Here is a 22,001-nt window from a genome sequence, read left to right as displayed (position 1 = left end):
TCAGAGTGTGTTTGGAACCCTCGCGACTTTCTGATTTTAGTTTGTATTAAATTGGGCTGTTCTTACATTTTTCTCACACGAGTGGTCATAGTAAAGGATCATATGTAGATAATAACATAAATAAATGAAAGTAAACATTAACACTTATCAGAAACAAAAGAGTAAATGTAAATTACCGCGGAAATTACTTTCAATTGTAAAGAAAAATGTTGTTAAAAAACAAATAAAACTTGATGTTTTCTTATTTAGAATCATAATAAGAAAATGCACGTTTTATGGTTGTAAACAATTTATAAAATGAGTTAAGTTTTAATCGTGGCGTAACATGGACGGTGTTGCAACCGCAATAAACCGACTATATGATGAACATGTAGCTTCTGTCCTATTCTTATCGAGTGGACATACAAGCGAAATTATTATATAACTCTTGAAATACATTATTATTTAAATTATTATTCATATAAAGTATTTTTAGCCTTATATAGCTATAAGACAGTAAATTAAAAAGCAAAGAATTCAAAGATCGCGTGTATTTGACCCTGAATGGCGACAAATTCCTTGGACCATATTAATTTACATAATAAATATCAAAACGTTATATATTGAAGTCATTGAGTAAAGTGCGTCTTATATTTAAACAAAGTAGGAAGAGAAACGACGGGTGAAAAGAGAGACACTTCATCTAAATTCTTTTCACCCGGCAGTGTTATATCGCTACGAAATATTTTAGTAAATGAGCGCTCGGATACTGCAACAAAGCATGATAAACAACGTAGGTACAATGTTGTCAGTAAAAAAAAAATAGCAAGCAGTGTGTGAAATAGCGTAAAATATGCTCGTTTGAATTTTTCTCGTGTATCCATTCTTTGCAGCATCGCTAGAGACGTTACTCTCTTTTATTTTCTTTGCTTCAAGTGAAATTCAAAATTTACACTACTCTCATGTTATAATTTCTTTAAAAAAACTTTAGTTATTGTAATAATCAAGTTAAAATTCAGTTAATTACGTATCGTAGACGTTACGTTACGTTATAATATATGCCGTAACAAAATTATAAATATGTCATAAATTTTATTCCTTAACTGTTCAATACGACGCGTTAACCATGTCCCGCATAAAATTTCCGAAAGCTGATGACCTCAAACAAACCTGACTCGGATAAGTGTTCCGAGGACAACATGATTTTATGCATCAAATTAAAAAAATAACAAATAAAGAGATATTCAAATTTCACCTTACATTATGGTTTATTAAGCATTTTTGTATTATACTCATTAATTTTTCATTTTAATTGATTCAGATCTTTGTATAAAGTGTTATATAAAAGCCTTTTTATTGTAATTAACAATATTCTATTTACTTGTTTAATAAAATGTGTATCCCAATCTATTTTTATCTGTTTAAATTAAATTAACAATGTCATTAACAATACGTAAGGTTAAGTATAAAATTATTAATATTATTAAAATCCTACCGTAATATGTATGTTAAATCCATTATCCTTATCATTTTTGATCTACGCTGTGTTCTATTTTGAATTAAATCGGATCTTTTGTTGAAGCCCGCAGTAAAATAAAGTTTTAATTTGAGGATGAAGTTTCTAGAGGTTTCCTAGGCAACATCGCCCACATAGATAGCCCGTACAGTCACGTGAAAGCGTCATATATGAAATATTTACAATATTAATGAAAAAAAAATCTAATAAAAAATAATACTTTTTAAACTGTACTACTAACTATTTGGTTAATAATAAAACGTAGGAATAGATAAATAAAAAACTGGTTATTACGCCATGTGAGTAGATTGATGACTAATTATAAATTCTTGTTCAGCATCCCTTCATTGCGTTTATATTTTCGTATCCTCATTGCCGTTCGTAAGTAGCATCAACACGCTTATTCACTCTATCCTGATGAAAGTTATAGAGTGTCGGTCGGGAAATTCTGCAGTAGCGACGTCGAGTAATTTATATAAGCCTTAATAAAGTTCGATTTGCTAATTTTCTTTACGAAATTTTACCAAAAACAAATTACTTTCATCTTAAAATAAAACTAATTATGTTTATTATAAATCGATTTATACTCATAATGTTATTATTATTATTTGTAGAGAAGATTAATAATGCGTGTGTACGAATTTATTAGATGTATAAGTTCGTTGAAACATATGCAAACCTCATTAGATAACCCTTCTAGTTTGATAATAGAAGACAATGAACGGAACCGTATATGTAAACTAACAAACAAGAAATGATAGATAAGCGTTGTAGGTACTTTTTCAAATGCGCAGTTTCTTCGGTGATGGAATATAAAAATATGTATAATAAAATTTAGCAGAGAAACGAATAAAATAACATATAATTGAACTAAATTATTGTACGCAATAAATAATAAGTTTAAATCAATTGTAATATAGCATTTCGTAATAGATTGCATGTTAAGGCACACAATCTATTCTACAAAACCTATGACAAAAATATTGATGAATTTATTCGTAAAAAGAAATTGTGTCAATTTCGGCGAGTGTTGTGATAATACGGCTAACGTTACGTACACGCCATATTCGTTTGTTTACATAATATTCACGTGTCGATATTTAATCGACGTCACACCTGTTTATTATTAATCTCTCAATCGAATACTATGCCAATTATGTTGGACATTTTATATATGATTTTATTACACAATCTATATGTGAAACGTTATTTAAGAATAAAAATTAAATATTTAATTAAATTAAATATTTTTGTGCAATCACAATTGTAATCTATGATTGTTCAATTACGAAAAACTATAATTTTGTTCATAATGTAATATTATGAAATAATGACTTTGTATTGTTTTTATGTCCCAGTGTAATTAGCCTACTGACCTAAATGTATTCTTATCAGGTATCGAATAGTAAAATCTAACCGCGACTTAATCATTTAATAATCAATAAAGTATTGAAATCTTTAGATTATAAATATTTAATTGTGTTTCAAGTAAATTGTCCCTTTTATTGTAACATTTCTATTGATTTGTTTTTAATGTTCGTACAAATTATACGCTCTTATTTATTATTATGTGTAAAAGAAATATAATTTCATGGTGCTTGGTCCTTCGGTTTGTACCCGCGTAGCCCGTTAAGGAATTGCCACCTTGAAATGCATTGGTGTTCAACTTCGGCGATCAGACTTATCTCTATGTCTAAGTTTAAAATATTTCTACCAATGCTCCTTTGGAAGCCCATTTCACAAATTAACTGATATTCGGATTTGATTCGCAAACTGCACTTCGAATTCCTGTTTATTTCGTATACTAAGCTGTAGTATCTACTAAATACTTCATCGTTTTAGCCCATAGTAACCCATTACAAGGCAAGGGCCTCCGCCCAATATATAATCGCCACGCTTGTGTCGGTTGGTGATCGCAGTATGATATTATGGTTCGGAAAGGACGCTGTTGCTCATCCTGTGAAAACTCGATGAGGATCTCGGTAATCGAACCCGCGATTTACGATAGCAAGTCTCCGTCATTACCGCTAGGCTTACTGCTCACTGATTACATATGTAAAATAATTTATAAATTTCATTAGTTTAGATAGATCAATATATACGCAAATATAAAAAGGAACTCACATCAAGGACCGGAACATTTCGTTAGTTCTATCTAAATAATCCGGAAGACAGGTGATAGTCTCTACCTCGTACGGGGCCTTCGCTGTTGATTGGATCAGAATTTCAATTGTTCTTTATTACCATTATTCTATTTATGTTGCAACGATATAAATTTGTAATAGAGCAAGTCTCCCACTTGAAGATAATGTCGTTTTCATATACCAACGGCCTAAGATTACTTCAAAGTGCCTTCAATTTATCAATTTTCTTTCGTTTACACACTTGACAGCAATTGTCATGATATGATGTACGAGAAAAATGATATCTAAACACTTATTCCACTTATTTTTACATTGTATACGACAATCACTTCTTTGAAGTCACAAAGAATACATTTCTAGTAAGTATGTCTCAGGAATAAAGAAAATACGAAATTTTTGAGAAAAGAGAAATGGAACGTATAAAAATGTGAAATAACGGTTCGGATTTCAACTGTAGCTTTCTATTCACAATACTATTTGAAGAGAAATAGAAACTTCCACTACAAGTATAGGGTTGTTACGTGCACAAGCAATTTCCCGAACCACCGAACCAATTATAAAAATAATATTAATATTTCAAAGTAATGTTACTTTTGAGAACATGTTTATTTAAATAAGTATCATTACAAGTTGTACTTAAATATTACTGGCACGCATTAAAGTCGTAAAAATTAAAAAATAACGACAATCATTAAACTGCATTGTACTGTTTTTTAAGTTGAAAAGTTTCCAACTCATTTTCGCTTTGAATTTCCGTTGTTCATTATATTCTATGCTTAGTATTTGACCTAAAAAGTTTGCGTCCGTGCTTAACTTAGTTTTCGGCCATTTTTGCCAATTACAGTTCAATTATGTTTATTTTCTACCTGTGGTAGCTGTCACCTAATATTCCCGAAAGTTAATTAACCCGGCAGATTCAATTGTGATGTCATATTAAATAAAATTAACATATGTATTAATAACAAATAAAAGTAATAGTAAAATATTTTTTTTTGAAATAACAAAATAAAAATATAATTTTACCGTATAGCGTGATATGCGTCGGTTGGTTTTGTAGACTGACAGAATCCTTGACTCGATCGCGTGCCCGAAGTTTCGGCTACAACTTTGGGCGAAGTGCCAATCGATCTTTCACTAACCACGCTCTGTGTCAAGAGCCCTTTTCATTCGACTCCCTGAACTGCACAGACCCATTTACGAAATCATTTCGAATTTCAAACATTTCCAACATAAAACACTGATTGGTTCAAAATGAATAATATTTACGTTCATAGTACGAAAAGTTCAGGTTTTATTTACATGGTATTTTGTTTTTATTGTTATCGTGTCGTAGTGGTTTAAGACAGCTGAAGTTTTTTTAAGGTTATTTATAGTGGCAATATAGCAAATGTTTCACAAGGTCCATGGACATCGGGTTTACTAACAACATTATTGAATGCCTCGTCTTGCGTTTATATTAATTTCTGACACTCCAACGTTTTACATAAAACTGTCTAACGTTGTAGTAGTCCTTATATTAATTAAATAACTAATAAGTAATTTTAGTTCTTGTTAATCGATTTTAATACACTACCACAATATTTTACTTTAACAACCATAAATTAAAAATAAGTTCACACGATTGATTAAACTTAAGAGGTCCTTGAATAGTACACATCAGTTTTAGTAACTAATATTACCTAAGTCCTTTATATACCACAGATTATATATACAACATAACAACAGAGTATCAAAGATTAAAAATTTGGTAAGTCGTTACTGCACAATCAACAAAATATTTTTGAAATTATAAATACGAAAATGATAGTCATTAGAAAGACAAGTCGTTATATCAAGCTTAGATTATATTAACAAATTACATATCATTCTTATAAACGGCAAACGAATGGCCAGTGTGTAAATGACAACCGTTAAAAATGTTTAAAAAACATGAAATGCGAAATAAAAAGTATCGGATAAAGCTTAAATCCCGATTTTAATTATATTTGTCTTTTGTGACTTTGGGTATTGTCGCCGAAGTAAATAACTTTAACTCGTTGGTGTTCGACATTTTACGGCATGAGTTTACGGATTTGGGTCTGGTCGGTACTTCGAAACTTTAAATATAAAACAAGGACGCTTTACTTTGTACAACTGTTGGCGAAACAGTTTATTTTTTAACGTAATGTCTGTTAAATTAGTCAAACATAATATGTTAACATGTTTTTTTATTATTTATATAGTGCTTATTATGAAAAGGATCAATTATTTCATAATAAACTCTCAAACAAAATAAACTTTATCGGCAATTAACATTGACGTGTGCGTCGATGTGTGACAATCTGATAATACAAATTTAGGTCGCGACTTGACTTTAGTAAACTTCTCTTGTTAGATAAAACAAATATAATAGAGTGAATAGTGATTACAAGGAAAAGAATAAGCAAGAAATTGTGGAAAGCTCTTATTAGCCAGAGGCAGTTTAAATGAATAGAATAAATATAAATTGACATCGTGCTAATTTTAGACAAGGAGAGCGCAGTAGACAAAACGCACAAAAAATATTTGAGAACAGAACAAAACAACAGGCTTTACCCCCACCTTACCCGTCCTTCTGCTAATGTACCTCAGGAGACCGCGTCCGCTATATAAAATATGTCATTTTTATTTAGAAATATATAAACACCAATAGTTGTGTGATAATTTTTGATTGAAAAATCTACATCGGATTTCTTACACCTTTTTCTTAAAGGATGACTGTGAACTAAAGAATGTATTTTTGTAACACTTAATTTTAAAATTTTAAAATAATTTTCTCTTCCTTGCATCATTATCCTCAAGATAAATGATTAATTTCATTATGCTGCGCTGCCTACTGCTGTGCCGTGTCGTACTCATTTTTTATAATTAACTGATAAATCTAGACTTTTACAGTCACCATCAGACTTGTGAAGTTATGTTCGTCCTTCAGACAGATGAAAGAAAGCCGGGTATTTTCAGATCGTGTAGAATGGACTCGTTAGTGCAGAACTTGGAGTTTACAGAATTTCTAGCATCACAACTCCAAAGCAACAAAAACTTTTCAAAATTAATTGTCGATGTAAAGGTTAAAAAGTATTTACCACTAATAAATACTTTATCTTTAAACCCGTTAGATTATTATCATACATAATAATAAAAACGTGTATTAGATATCAGGGATATGTTGAATAAATTATAACAGTTGTTTATCACGAACAAACTGCTGATATATAGATTTATCTATATAGGTTAAGTACGTAAATGTTACATCATCTGATGGGTCAGTGTAAAAATAACAATAACATTGTACAGCATGCTCGAAAGAGTATATCTTTGAATTTCGACAATTTTCATGTTTTTTATCTGTAATATTTTGGTCAATGCATTATCTGCAGAATTTTGTATTGAATGTTTGGCTTTATAAACAATAAAATTATTAGAGTAATGTTTCTTTTAAATAAAGGTAATGAATTTCTTGAATCAAAATAAATAGAAATTATTGTTCCTTGAAAACTAAAAACATTAATACATACAAAGCTTTATAAGTTTATATAAATAGAAACGAAAAACTAAACGTCTTAAGCGTGAAACTTGAGAACGGTGTGTTTTATTCATCTAATTCTCTTTTTCTATTCATAATTTTGTTAAAGCGAGATAAATGTTTTTTATGCTTGTGTGGACAAAAAATTGCGACGAAAATAGTAAATACGACACTATTTTTTCTCCATATAAACATCGTCAAGTAAATTATCGTGACCTTCCTGTACCATAAAATATTAATTATAGTAGAAATGTAATTACATAATTATCAAAATATAAACACTGTTCGAAATATTAAATGTGTTTTCGTATGAAATCGTTATTTTTTATTATGACATTAAATAAATAATAATGTGACCACCCTGCAGAGTTTTATTTATTTATTTTTCTACTGGATTATGACAAACTAATAATGTTTAGCAAGAATATCTGTCGAGGAGCTAGTTTAAAGTAAACAACGAAAAGAGAGCACCATGTATATCCCATTTGCATCATAAAACGTATCAAATTTACTATGTCATACTGTCCTTCAGTTTAACAACGTAATTACACAATTGTTGACGAATGAATGTGACAATTATGAACACAAAGAAAAATTAACACACGCGGATAAATATATTAGTCGCTTTTCATTGTAACAGAGAGAACGAAGGGAGAAACAGGGGGAGAATCTATTAGCATTTATGACCATTGTAAAATTTACAATTCTCACATTCATACATACTGCCTTTTCGAATACGCTCACTGAACAAAGGGTATTCAAACGTAAGTGTTGAATACGCCAGTTAATTTGTTTAACTGACTGGACAAAGAACCGGGTAATAATTATAATTAATATTATATAATATAAATCGAAAACTAATTCTTATTTACGTATTCGTCATCATTTTTATAATTTTTAATACGGATACATAAAATCGGGTATTTAACAAAATAATTTCTATCTACCGATTTGGAATAAAACCTTTATTGTACTCCGGAATAAACACCATCGAAACAATAAGAAAACAAACATCAAAAAATGTGGAGTCCAAGGTAATATGGTAATAAACCATCGTATCAATTACCATTGTTGTGCGATAATATTGCGTCATTGTTTACTTCAATAAATCGTAAACTTGATTCACGATACTATGAAGCAATATATACAAAGAATAACACATGTATGATAACTATAAACAATATAAGATATTAAAAAATGTATCACCGTACTTTCGGATTTGAAATATTTATTATTATAAATAAGTTATCGTTACGTTTATAATACTTCTATAGATATGTTTGATCTTTTAAGCAATCTTTTAATTTAATGAATTTGCTTAAAAATTCCTGATTACTGCGTCTACGCTATCGTGGACGGGTATTATAAATATTCATAAGCTTATACGGTTGGCTGGATTACACTTGACTAGTAACCTTTATCATCCGTTTGAGACTGTTAAAGGGAATAATTAATATTTACCTGTACTTACCAACGTGTAAAATCATTTGTATGTTAGCAATGTTCTTTAAAATTAAAATCAAGAAACATGGTTATACATAGGTCAAAATAATTTCTCCATTTTTAATTATGTATAATTAACATAAGTGTATTTAAGTTTAAAGAGAATATCGTTTAGTATAAATTGTGTGCATTAGAACTTCTATTAAACGAGCCGATGCCAAGGTTTTCCATAGTGTGTTTAATACTTCATGTGCTAATACAGTCTTTGTTGTAGCGAATAGGAATTTATGATTCAATTTGCGTAGTAAATACAGAGTACCAGTCGTGTTAATTGGTAGTTAATCGAATGAGGGGAGGCTATAACGTTAATATGCCTTAGAGCAATAGACAATGTTTATAATTAAAAAAATAAAAGGTGTCATTGTGTGGTCAATTATTCAATTACATATTATATAACAGTCTTAATTTTAATAACATGCGGTATTTAAAAAAGGAATACATATTTTTAATAGAGTATTTGGTTAAACCAGTAGTTATGCCGGCATTTTATAAATTTTTCAATTACATATTTGATTGTCATTTGGTTGTTCATGACACGTTGTGTACTAAACGGTAAAAAGTTGTTGATATCGAAGCTTAATATATTGTTGATTAGAAATAAAAACTTGTTAAAAATTTAATCGTGTGAATTTAACTTAAGAAAACGACTTTACATTCCGGTCCCTCTAATATTTTGTGGATATATGTTACAATAATTGTGAATATAAATTAAAAAACTAAAAATTTTAAGGCTCGTTTTTAACAATTAATAATTTCACTCTTTCATGCATATGAATTTTAGAAATTTGAAATGAAATAACCTAATATCTTTTACAAACGCGAATAGGTTAACCCTACTGAAAATTTACGACATTATTGTAGTATTTTCTTACTGGCATCCGTATTAGACGTCGTATTCTACCCCTTCCATTATGCCAGTAAAAATATATAATAAATTATAGAAAATATTAAAAACGAAATAATGTGTTTCCACATAAATTTAAAAACTTTCTATATAAATAATGGTATTTCACTGTAATATTTTTTTACGACGTACTACAATTGTCCTAACCCATTTTTAAAATAAATATAAGTTATTGTTAATAAGCTAAAACGGAAACTTTATTTGACTTTATTGAGATAATTTTTAAAGAAATACACCTGAATTATATATTAAAGTAAAAAGAACGTAAGTACATGCCCTTCGTTGTAAAATATTTATCGAATTTGGGCGAACTGTGTGCGTAACGCAATTCGTAAATATGTAGGAGTATGTTGAGGTCGGCCAACTCGATTGTGCCGTTATGCAACATACTGACAAAACGTTCTTGACCCAAAGAAGATCGATAAGAGCGTGATATTTTCAGGATAAACCACTTATATTGTCCTATAAATGAAGTAATTACATTTTTTAGACTACTCACGAGTACTGAACGCTATGTAATGCTATTATTTCAATACGTGATATACGTGAATACGTGATGTTAGAACGATGTCTAAAAACAGACAAGTGCAAGAATCCGCGTTATATGAAACGACTATTTAGCTCGCCAATTAAATACAACCGGAAAACTATAATAATTATATATCATATTGCGTCCAAAACGAAAATAGTAACCGCGTATATATGAAATAATAGACATAACTTTCCATTGTTAATTTATACAATTTTCTCAAAAATATTATAAAAGAACATTATTATTTAAAGTAAATAAAACATTACTTCTTAAAAATTTTTCGCTATAGTTTTATAAGTCAAAAAGGTTCTATCCTAGACAAAATCTCATAACATGTGGTTACATAACGAACGTCAAACAAAACTTTCCCCCCACGTAGCAACTGACAGAGCAACGAAAATAAAACCCACAAATGTTTTGTTTCGTTAATCAATTCTACAACTCGCGTACTCTATTTTAAAAATATATCTTTTTTCATTGACTATTTTATCTGTGAACATAAGTACTTGATTGCTGTGGCTTGATCATAGATTGGTGTACACAGATTAAAAAATATTGATTGATATTTAATTATAGTTCACAATGAATTCAAATGTCTCTACTTAAAAGAAAATAAATGGTACTTTATCCTAAAATATGAATCGAAATTGTATTACCATGGCGTGAAAAATTCTATTAACGCACAGTATCCGATTTGATAAATAGTTTATTAGGTCAGGGAATACACACAAATGTTTCGACATGTGCCTGATGTTTTGAAATCAAATATGGAACTATCGAATTTACACGTGCGTCTATTTTTTTGTGTACAGATATTAACATATAGTAACCTCACTGTAATTATTCGTATTTAAATAATTTTAAATTGCTGTATAACAGTTAATACACATGACAATCGAAATTATAGAGTATTTACACCAACGTATGAAAATAAATGTGGTATATATAAATATTTATTAGATTCTAACTTGTTCCTTTCAAGTATTTGCGGTTCAAAAAATATACATGATTTTGTAAAAATATACGCAAGATATAATAAAACTTGAATACGTCTACAGATGGGTTCAATATTTTAAGTAATGTCGTCATAATTGCAGTACTTGAATAAAAATAGAAAAGGTGTTATTGTTGTCGATAAATATTAAAAAAGAACACAAAACCCAAAAAAAGGTTATAATGCTTATTGTTCACTTTTTATTGACATATGCACTGCACGTCTATTATCACAGGGGCATATCGTTACAATGTGTGAATAATTATTGTTGACACGATCCTAGCCTGATGGACTACAAAAGCGAATGTAATTATAGGTCTGTTGTCATTGTGTACAGCGGATAAGCTAAAATGCGCATTTGTTTTCCTTCGATACCTAATTAGATGATTAGTAGTAATAATTATATAACAGTGGTCTATGTGCTAACAATTGTTCATATTATTATTACATCGTCGTTTCAACTCATAGATGTATCATCACGGCAACGTGATATTATTATGCACAAAGTGTGAATTATATGACATTACATATCAAAAATCTAACACGCGACCTAGGATCGCAAGTCTTAGTCCTCTTCATATGGGATTCCACTGCAAATGATTATTTATATTGTCATATTTCATTGCAACACCTCTGCTCATGGCTTGAGAGCTTATTGGCCATCTAAATCTTTAAAATATGTACTGTGAATGCTAGAGTCGAGGCTTTTGAAGAAGTTTTCGAATTTAGCTACTATTGTAGGTGGCCAGATGCAAGCGAAAAGTCGTCCATAATATACAAGTGAACGCTTTGTTTGTTTTTTTTATTGTTATAACAAATACAATAATTGTTAAAATAAATTAATTTTGATAAATAACTACTGCAATTAATTTTGGGTGAGCGGACATGATAACCATTAATAAGATTCTCCCTCCCGAAATAAAAAGACATGTTAGGTTAGTCTTATGGTATTCACCTCGCAGAAATTTGCCTTAGGATCGCGGATGTTTTTGATCGGGATCCTAAATTCCCATTAGCTTCAGCTACGGAGGATGGATCGACATGATCTCGAATCATAGTGATATCACCACGGGGCTTTAAGGAGTAGTATGAAACACGTATACACCGGGACGAGCTATCCAGAACAGCAAAGCACGGGGAACTGTGGGTAGAATCAAAAAGTTTGTTATGGAGTTATTTTCCCTCACACCGCGACAGAGGGTAACCAACAAGGTTGTTTCAATAAGAAAGAATTTGTTATAACTCTATTCTCCCTTCAGATGCAAGGTATCTTGAACGTATCTAGAAGATCGCTCCCTTGAAAGCAAAAGATAGTTGGCGACGTTTGCGCCCGGCTAATGGATGCCCAAATAGTTTTTAAAGCGTAATTATATCTATACAAGCGATCTTATAAAAGTAAATCGCACTATTCAGTTCAATAGTTAGTTTTTTAAAGCTAATATTATTGTTATTTTAATTAATATCTGTAATCTTCTACCAATACGGCGTTTGGGAGAGCAAACTGCGTGATTGGGAAACTTTTAATCACTTTTATATAGTTGTGTTACTCCAATAAATATCGTATATAGTGTACTCAACGTTTTATAGTGGAGACCATAGAATGGCAAGCGCAGCGTAGGAATTCCACCAATAAGGACAGATGACCTTGTAAAGGTCGTCAGAAGACTCTGGATGCGGGCTACTTCTTACTGATCCTATTGAAAATCTAAAGCCTATAGCCAATAGTGAACATCCTATTACTGAAATGATAATAATGATGGCAATAGACATTAAGACATAGCGTCATACCTCAAGTTTTAATGTTAAAAACTTTCGTTAGTTTCTTCACAAGTTTTATGAACATAATACAGTATAAAACAGCAGAATTTTTTTTAACAAAGGGACAACTTAACACAAAAGAATGTTTGTTCACAACTTTTTTTTAAAGTGGGTAGATAAAAACAAATTAGAAATGGAGTAGCTTTAACAGCTTGATTTTTACTATAAGGAAGGTAATATTACAACATAAGGTAATATTATACAATTTTGAACTTTGCTTATGTCTGAAGACATAATCAACTGTACATTTTAACTAAAACAAATATTTTCTACGTCTTTAACGTAATAAAAGTTTATTATGTCGTTCGTATCATATATATTGCGTATGTGAATCTAACCTTTAGTGTGTTTGTTTGCATAAAGGGGATAATACACCTCATTTGTCAGCAAAAATCTTTAAAATATGTTACAATTATTTTCGTATTGGAATGCGATAGGCCAATATCTTTTCAGTAAGAATTCTGCAGAGATAAATCGTTAATTTCACTATGCAGTTATTAGAAATATAAAAAAAAATTCTTTACTTTATTATCATAAGGAAATATTTGAAATTAGATAGGGTGTACCATATATTAATTGACAACAAATCATGTATACCCCTTTGAAGCTTTCATATCTACAGATATGAAAGCTTCCACCAGCCACGTTTTATTCAAAGTAACACTCTGAATAACCCACACAGTGTGTTGCTTCTTTTGGTGGTAGGGTACAAAAATCAGGACATACAGATCTCGAATCCGCGAGCGAAAATTAAGATGTGTTATATGAATACACGATAGCTTTAACATTCGCGTTGAAATAAGGTTAACGCTCAGTTTAGGGTGCTATAAATAGAAGGGAGCATACATTGAGTACAGGTCGCGGCCACGCGCGAGGGTAGCTGCGTGACCGGAGATGAGTCACGAACGTTTTTATTTTCCACGAGTCGGCTACGTGTAAAAGTACAATGCAACTGAACTTTTCGCACTGTGACGCATTAAATTATCATGAACTGAAAACTCTACCACAAAATAATTCTTCAACATTTCCATTTCCAACTGCCAAATGTATATTTAGTTTAAGCTTTTTGTCCTTTGGTATATTTAGCCTTACTTCCTTTTGAAAGATCATTTTCTTTTTCTTAATCACTTCCAGAAATTCCTACTTATCGTTTTATATATTATATATAATTATCATTTTCAAAATGATAAAATAAATTATGAATTTGTTTTGTAACTCATCACTGGCCTTTAGGTTTTTATTAAAATAATAATCCTGTCGTAAATCAACAGGAAAAAATAACTTGTACGTATATCAGAGTGACCGCCTTTTAAATTAATTAAAAGTCTCTACAATTACAAATGATAATAAGTTTTTTTATGTCGTACACTGTAATACCTTTGTAATAACTTAATAATATTTTTATTGTAAGGCTTTATAGTATCCAATAATTATTGTTTGATTACATCTTGATATTTGTTTAATTTTGATTGGCGTCAAATGTTCGACAGCCAGATTCAGGTGTTTCAATTTAATATTTGGTTCGTATAGAGGCAAAAGAATTATTGCTACGTTTCTCACAGATTTTTCTCCATTACAACTTTCCAAACTTTCTTAACAAAATGCCAAAAATGGCTTAACAAAAATGTTATTAAAAACAAACTTTACTTGTCGGATATTTCTCAAGTGTTGCGCCAGAGAACCTTTTTGGCGTTTCACTTTTATCAAAGCAAAACAATAAACAACGTTTTAAAAATATTTATTTTTCTGCTGTGGTGTGAATAATGTCATAGATATTTCGTTGTTTTTGTACAAAATATTTTTTGTGTTCTACACCTAAACGTCGTAAATATGTGTTATTAGTCAGTGTTCTAAACTACGCATTATTTTAATCTAATACGTACGGTATTAGATTAGAATACTGCGTCCTACATAATGCTACCACCAAAATTATACAGCGAAGCGGTAACATGTAAACATTATGCATTCACTGCAAGACGTATCTATTCTATTTATATGTACTAATGTAACTCGCTATCTAATCTTACGAACGAAAGTAACCGAAAGAGCCCAGCGGATTAGCAAGTTGAGAATTATTATGTTACTATTCCAACCTAGGAGTATGGAGTTCCGTAGACGAGCTTGTTAAGTTCATCCGTAAACACGGGATGCATGCCGCTTTCAACCGGTCCTAATGGAAATCAAAGTAGGACCCCTGTGTTCAGCGAACGTCCTACAGCTGAAATGACGATTATGGTGATCTAACTTTAAGATGATAAACCCGTACATATTTTGCTTAAAGGTTATTATTACAAAAATTATGGATCAAGCCGCTATTTGTGAAACACGTTTTTTTCTTGTTTAAATTTATAAATTGAAAAAAAAACGAAGCCGATCTGATGTAATTCAAACTTATCATACTTTACTTTATAACTAAGATTTATAGATTCTTCTAACGTTAGATACTCTATAAATGCCTATTAAGGGAACTTTATTGGAAATTTGATAGAGAAATATACCGAGTTATACGAGAGGGTTGTCGAAGCGAAACTTCTTAACTCCAGCCAACACAAACCTTAATCTATTTTAAGACATAATAAGGATCTATTTTATCTGATAATATCATAATTCCCTAAAAAAATTCAATGTAATCGCGATCAATTCGCCTCGATGAATGATTCTTTGTTTAATAAACATCCAGTAAGACAAAGATATTATCAGACAAAGAAATCATCTGTACTTGTGCGACAATTACAAAAATTTTGATAAAATTTAAATTAATATCTTTTATTACTATATCAATTAAGTACGACGAAACGTTTTGTAAAGTTATAATTACATTTCTTATCTTTTTCAAAACGTTCAGTGATATTAAAGACAAATTGGACCAATTGCGATCTACTTATAATCTGAAGAAACGAAATGTCATAATGCGGATATTTCACTCTATTCTCTCTACCCTAATCGTGTATAACCGACTATAATATAGTTAAATCAAAAATACTTCATGAATTCGTTTTTAAAATGTCTATCAAAATATCATGGTTATCGTCATTTCAGTCATAGGGCGATTTAGTGCTAGTATAGGCGTCCCTTATAGATTTAATATAGCGTTTTATACAGCCGGAATCCATAAAAAAAAACTAACTTACTGAAAAAATTGATTTCGGTAACGGCTTAACGAAATAAAGATATGTATTTAAATATATTTCAAAAATAAAATAAAAAGTATAGAAACTATACAGATATGTCGTAGTTTTTAATGAAACGGTTTTTCGATAAATGTAAATCGGCTATTTATAAATAAACCGGTCTGGGAAGGAGATATTCCCAGATACTTTTACCTACTTGTAATACACGTACTTGCATAAAAGTAGTCACTGGCCATGAACAACAAAATAAAAAGTAGAAATAAATACTGTTGTAATACTTTATAAACTTTCGAAAAAAGAACATAATGTCTACGAACTTAGATTTAGTGTACTGTGTTATTATGAACTTATACACCGTGTTATAAACAACGTACTGTCTAACTATCTTTTTAATATTACAAAGTTAGACTACACTATTTACAGAGTATTTTTAAATAAAAATACACGTTTGATACTTTATAAGTCTACAGATAGAGATATTATATATTTAGTTTTTACTGTGGCCAGTAAAGTTACATTTTAAAACTTAAAAAGTGAGCGTCAAAAGTTATCTATGAATTTATTTGTCAATTTAAAATGAACAAAGCATCTAACATTTTACGTTATATAATTTAACGAAAAACTTTTGAGTCGTGGTAAATAACCGACAAAACTACGAGCGAAGTTTGAAACTGAGAAAACCTAAGTTTGTTCAATATAAACTATGTTTTAATAATAATGTGTTTCTACCCTGTTTGTAAATACATGCCTGGTCAATAATAAAAAGAAATGAAACTTCGCAAGAAATGCAATATATCGCAAGCGTATTCGATGCACTGCATGTTTCGGCTGGTGTTGCAATTCGCAATGCAATGCTGGTGGGGTAATAGGCGATCTCACTGCACGTGCTTCGACGGAAAGTTTCCACCGTCGAAATACATAACAGTTCGGTCGCGCACACCCCTGGGCCCTTATATCGACCGAGGCATAACTTAAAACCAAAGTACAGTACCTTGTTTGTAGTCCTTCGAAGTCGCGCGCGACGCGTACGTAGTAAAGCGAGTAGCGGGGTTATTCTGAACAAGCACCACACGTGGCGCTCGGAAATTGACTGACGCTTACTTCTCGTGCGGACGTATTTATGCGCGCGCAGAACAACGCGCGTGCGCGGCGACGAGGTGGGGGAAGAGGGTACCCGCTCTTCTTCATTCACAGCACTTACTGCAAAGTCACCCTACATCCCACGACCCATTATCCCTATTAACCCAAACTGTCTAGTGTCCCCTTCGTTGAACAGATCGCGCACGTCCCCCTTGCGAAATAACAAACAGTTTCTTCCTAAAGGTCATCGCTCAGTGTAATGATATCAGGTGATTCGTACTTAAAACATGCGTGCATACTGCCCTGCAACGTGTTTGAAACTTTTCAAAAGTTCATAAACAACGTTAGAGTAGTCCATAATAGTAAATATAAAACATAACTGTTAACCGCGCCGTATTTTGTTAGTAATGAACATTATTAACTGCGCCATTATTACCGATAAGTTAAAGAGAAAACATTTTTTCGTATTCAATATAGATATTCGTGATATATGAAAAAAATATTAAAAAAACACAACTTGCAGATAATTCGACGAACTTAAAGGTTTTTTTATTGTACTACGAAGGGCAAGGTCTTCCGTGTTTGTCAACTGAATTTTACGTTTACTATTGACAGTTATATTAGTTTAGAGGGATATTATGTTAATAAAAAGTAATACGACAAAAAACGAGACGGATAAAGTTTCAAGTTGGTGTAGACAACTATTTCTTTATAAGTATAATACACGCAGATTTCGTATTTATAATATAAATATTACATCAACATTTAATTTTTGGTTATACGCTTTTATCGTAAAATCTTGTTAGGTTATCAAACAATAAACTTCGAAAAAGTTAGTTAATTTTGTCGCAAAGATCAACGGATAGAAGCTTACTCTGGGCAAGAACTCAGATCAGAATCAGATCCCATGATATGATGTCCATTGTCAAAGTTCTCGAAGCTCTTACTGAGTTACTTAGATTCAAATGGCGGGTCAGGCACATCGCACGCTGTAAGGAATTGACACAACTGTCGACGAAATAGAAAGATCCCTTTTGGAAAAAAAACTTTTCGGCCTTACAAACGGTGAAAGTGTTACATTTCAAAAATTGCAAGAATGAATTAGTTAAACAGTCGTTGAGCAAGTATATCCCATAAATGACCTATCACCCTGTTTGTTTGTAGTTGATTTACGAGACATACCGTATATCGAAGGTATTAGCATATGAAGGATATTAGAAATTGAACTATACCTCGAATGAATGTTGTATATATATTTGTATGTATATACAATATGTTAAATTTTAGACTTATAACTAAAATTAATTATATTCAAATATACAAGTTAAACATAAAAGTTCTTATTTTAAAAATCATCTAATCATGTTATAATATGCAAGTATAAAATTTTATGCAGGTACTTTACAAAAACCAGGTAGTAATAACGAAGGAACAGAATTCTTTTGAAGAGGGTAGATGCTCTGAATTAAACGAGATAAAGCAGCGAGAGTTCAAAACGTAAAGAAATAATTATACATCCTTTTTTTACAAAAACAATATTTTGCTATAGACACAAGCGTTCGTTTTTTAACGTAATAACTTAATGCTCACAACAATTTGAATTTTAGTATTCATTTTGAATTATAGGTTTGTGTTTTTATTTTATATTATAATCTTTTATGTATATATAATAATCTAACAGTTGCGAATCGATCTAGGGATAGGGTAATTTCAGTTAAGATCGAATTAAGAATGAGGAGATCTATAGACGATCGAAAGCCGGCATAGCTCAATATGGCCAATAGATTTTATGGCCTTAAGATTCTGAAGTGGAGACCACGGAAACCGGCAAACGCGGCGTTGGTATTTGTTCAGGTTGCCGGAAAGTGCTTGAATTGGGAATCTATGGAGGCTTATGTTCAGCTGTGAATGTCAAACAGTTATAATGATGATGATGTACATAATTCATGTAGCACTAAGCCAATAAATAATAATAATTACGTTATGATTACCGTGGTCGCCAAACATATAGGACAAGACATTTGTACCTACAATTCTTTAACCAACAAATACCTATTTGGTGTGATATCGCTTCAATAAATAAATAAATATTTCAGTACATACACTCCTTAAAGGCTTTCAAGATGATAAAGTTGTTCAACCAACATAATTGTGTCGCAGTCAATTAATATGGGTCTCTAGAGAGCTGGATTCTCAATCATCATATTATTGTTATGATATAATTGTAATAAAATTAAAACAAAATAAGAAACAGATAACTGGAAAGTTTCCAATTTACATTATGTAATATAATATTAATTTGTTATGCTCCACTATTACATAATAGCACAGAAAGAATTATGATTTGTTATTATCGTAGTTCAATAACTTGAAAGATGGTTCAAGTATTTTTTCCATAAATGGAACAACTTGTGAAAGGACGTAGTCTTGACAGCCACTATTTATAACAAGTTTTATCGGAGCATTTTACTATTAAGGATATTGATTTACGTGAAAGAGGGTATCGATGCGTTCAAACCTGTGTATCCCCAATATATTGAACATAAAGTATATAACTTAGCGAGGTCTGTGTAGTTCACATACCACATTTACATCTTTAAAAGTAGTTATTGAATACTTAAATGTTTGTCAATGACTTACAAGTCTAAATTATTGAAAACGTAATTTTATTCGTAAAGTAATAATCATGACATCATTCACATAATACACAGACACACACACACACATATATGTATATATACATATATATATATATATATATATATAAAATTACTACACAACTTGGGAAAGAAAATTTATATTTCTAATGTAGTAAACACATGACGTTTTTTTTAAATACTATCACTGAGATCATGTCATCTTAAGGAACGCTTATCTCTCGTTTCCACATATTCGCGGTCTAAATGCGAGTCTAGATTCAATTCATATCGCTCCTGGAATAGCGGATATTTCTTCTCGAATGTTGTTTTTGAACTGGGCGAACGTTGTCGGCGTAAATATGACTCTGGCGATATCAGTTTTTTGTTTACACTTAACATTTCGTTAACAACTGCAAAAGACTCTTGGAAGCATACGTCTATCCAAGATAAATACGATTCTTGTTGGAACCAGATCCTGCTGTTGTATATTTCAAATTAAAACATTTGTGGAAAGAAAAAGTTATGTAACATTGCAGTGTAGTAATGCTATTTAGAAATTGGCACGCTTTTCTCACCCACCCTTTACTAAAATAAACACTACTGGATTCACCTATGGAATTCAAATATATTTTTATTACACTCCGGCACTTTAAATTAGTCAAAATGGATGCTGGTTAAAGTGGCTTTACAATATAACAAGTGCGAGGATTCTAAAGCGGGTTTCTTACAATCTCCGTATCACATTGCAGAGCATATCCGAGATGCAATCGAACCTCAGACCGCAAATATATAAAATAGCTAATATTCAACGGGCACTGATAAATATCGAGTTCTAGGCAAGTAATCGGTTGCAGTTAATTATTACATGATTTTGTCTAAAAACTTAAAAATTACTCAAGAAATAAAAAAAAACAATTGTAATTTACGACTGTGCCATAAAAAAACATACGTCATGTACAACTATGTTCATCTAATGACTACAAGCGTTAAGAAAATGTGACTAATTGTTGTCACTTAGCCATGCCTTCGTAATAAATTATAGTACCATATCCGTTTTCTTTGTAGTGCTTACTTCAACTGGTGAATGTAAATATGCGTTGAAAATGACATTTAAAATTTCTTTGCAACGTCTTACGAATATGGGAATTCACAATAAGATCACAATACAGTAATAAAGTGAGATATAGTGGCCCAAGTAGAAGGTTCTGATTTCCAACAGAACCTGTAGGTAAAGTCTCTCAGCGTTTACCGACGATCCTAACAATAACCATTCTGTACTGTGTGGCCTGCTCGCTTACCACCTCAACTTGCCAATTCGATGCCTATAACATTTAACAGTACGGTTGTCTTAGAGAAAGGGTGGAAGAGGTGGAAACAGTAATCAATCATAGTGACAAAACAGGTAAATGGAAGTGGTATATATTCCTGGTTTTTGGCTTAAGAATACCCGAATACCGGTTTTTTACGATGTTTTTTTTCTGCTTTGTAAAAAGTGGCGAAATTATATTATATTATATTAATTACACAAACGCGCATTACCGGAATCGAACCGGCAATGTATGACCGTAAAATTCTTAACAAAAAAGCTACTCTCCACAATACACATTTAAAAAATAAAAATAACATCGAAATAAAAAAAATTAGTGTTTATTGCAAATACACAAAAAATAACTTACACGTAAATTAAACTATTTTAAATCATAGTTGATATTTAAATTTATAATCTATACATGTAAATAAAAGGTTTTCTCTTTTGTACTGAATCTGCATAAAAACTCCAAAATCAGAAGGCTTAGGAACTTGAAATTTGTTGTTTTTAACCCAATTAGAAGTACGGGTCGGTAAGGAGGGTTGAAAGGCTTTTATTAAAAAAAAATATTTTCAAATAATTACTCTTACATAAATAAAACATGCCTAAAGTATATTTTGGCGTGTAGGGATTTTCCCCTATATTTTAAGCCATACGAAGCGTCGGGGGCACCTTACTATTTATTATAATGGAGTTTACTTTTACTTTTAAATAAATATCCTAAGCACTTATTTGTTATTTACTAGTAAATTATACACAATTAAAAGAAATAAATGAATCATTAGAAATAATATTATAATGTGTACATTTGTATAATTTACATATTAATACATTAAGGTATGTATTAATTAGTAAATATTGTATCTACATTATAATTACACTTATGGAACTATTTAAAATAAATTAAAAAA

The 22,001-nt window shown here is 30.8% G+C and overlaps 1 protein-coding gene across 2 annotated transcripts in view; it reads right to left on the bottom strand.

Annotated features, from left to right (window-relative positions):
- The window catches only part of LOC137921735 (glutamine synthetase 2 cytoplasmic-like), a 36,638-nt gene extending 19,394 nt beyond the window's left edge, over positions 1-17,244 (bottom strand). Inside the window, exon 1 of one of the 2 annotated variants that reach the window (XM_068764561.1) lies at positions 17,054-17,244. The gene's annotated coding sequence lies outside the window, so the exon portion shown is untranslated. The remainder of the gene's footprint in view (positions 1-17,053) is intronic. The other variant, XM_068764553.1, reaches the window with a different exon arrangement.
- Between the last annotated feature and the right edge of the window lie 4,757 nt (positions 17,245-22,001).

Source organism: Battus philenor, unplaced genomic scaffold (genome assembly GCF_028537555.1).
Source record: "Battus philenor isolate CCGP_79_NKW_IND1 unplaced genomic scaffold, ilBatPhil1.0.hap1 SCAF_1, whole genome shotgun sequence".
NCBI classification, from domain to species: domain Eukaryota; kingdom Metazoa; phylum Arthropoda; class Insecta; order Lepidoptera; family Papilionidae; genus Battus; species Battus philenor.
Note: the sequence above shows the minus strand (reverse complement) of the source record. Positions and strands in the feature narration are given on the sequence as shown.